This window comes from Carlito syrichta, unplaced genomic scaffold (genome assembly GCF_000164805.1).
Source record: "Carlito syrichta isolate Samal-C Ts95f unplaced genomic scaffold, Tarsius_syrichta-2.0.1 Scaffold308870, whole genome shotgun sequence".
Lineage (NCBI taxonomy): Eukaryota > Metazoa > Chordata > Mammalia > Primates > Tarsiidae > Carlito > Carlito syrichta.
The window spans coordinates 1181356-1182245 of NW_007252966.1; positions in this window are offsets into that span (position 1 = coordinate 1181356).

The window sequence follows — 890 nt, forward strand, 5'->3', positions numbered from 1 at the left end:
CAGTCTGGGCGACAGAGTGAGACTCCAACTCAAAAAAAAAAAAAAAGAAAAAGATTAGATGAACAAAATAAGAACTAGATAAAAGGTAAAAATTCCTGCCGTCCGCGGTGGCTCACGCCTGCAATCCCAGTACTTTGGAAGGTGGAGGCGAGAGGATTGCCTGAGTCCACGGGTTCCAAATCAGCCTGGACAACTTGGCGAGACCTTGTCTTTACAATTAAAAAAAAAAAAAAAAGGAAACCTCTTTCAGGTTCCCTCCCGCTGTGGGAGTTTTTCTTCTTCTTAATAAATCCTACTTAAAAAAAAAAAAAATAGCCGAGTGTGGTGGCGTGCGCCTGTGGTTCCAGCAGCTTGGAAGGCTGAGGCAGAAGGATTGCCTGAGTCCAGCAGGTCAAGGCTGCGGAGGCCGTGAGCGTGTCACTGCACTCCAGCCTGGGCGACGAGTGAGACTCCGGCTCAAAAAAAAAAAAAAGAACTAGATAAAGAGTAAAGTCCTTTCGGATCGGATCCCAGATCTTAGTGAGCGAACTGGGATTCGAACCTTGAAGCGTTAGAATCGTGCGGGACCCATAACCCACACCCGCCCTACAAGCTCCAGACTAAGTGAGTGGTCACCCGGTCGGCTCTAGGCCAGGGAGCGGGTGGGGGCGGATCCCGGGCGGGCGGCCCGCCCCCTGCCGGGCGGAGGAAGCCAAGGGCGCGCCGCGCCGCTGATTGGCTGCCGCCGGCAGGTGCATCCTCAGCCAATCAGCGCTGCTGGGGGCGGTGCTGCGCGGCTCACCTGGCGGCCGCGGCGCAGCCTGGCTCAGTGGCGTCTGGAGCCGCAAGGCACCTGTGAGTTCGCGGAAGTCCGTTCAGACTCTAGTCCGGCCCCGCCCGGCCCAGCCCGG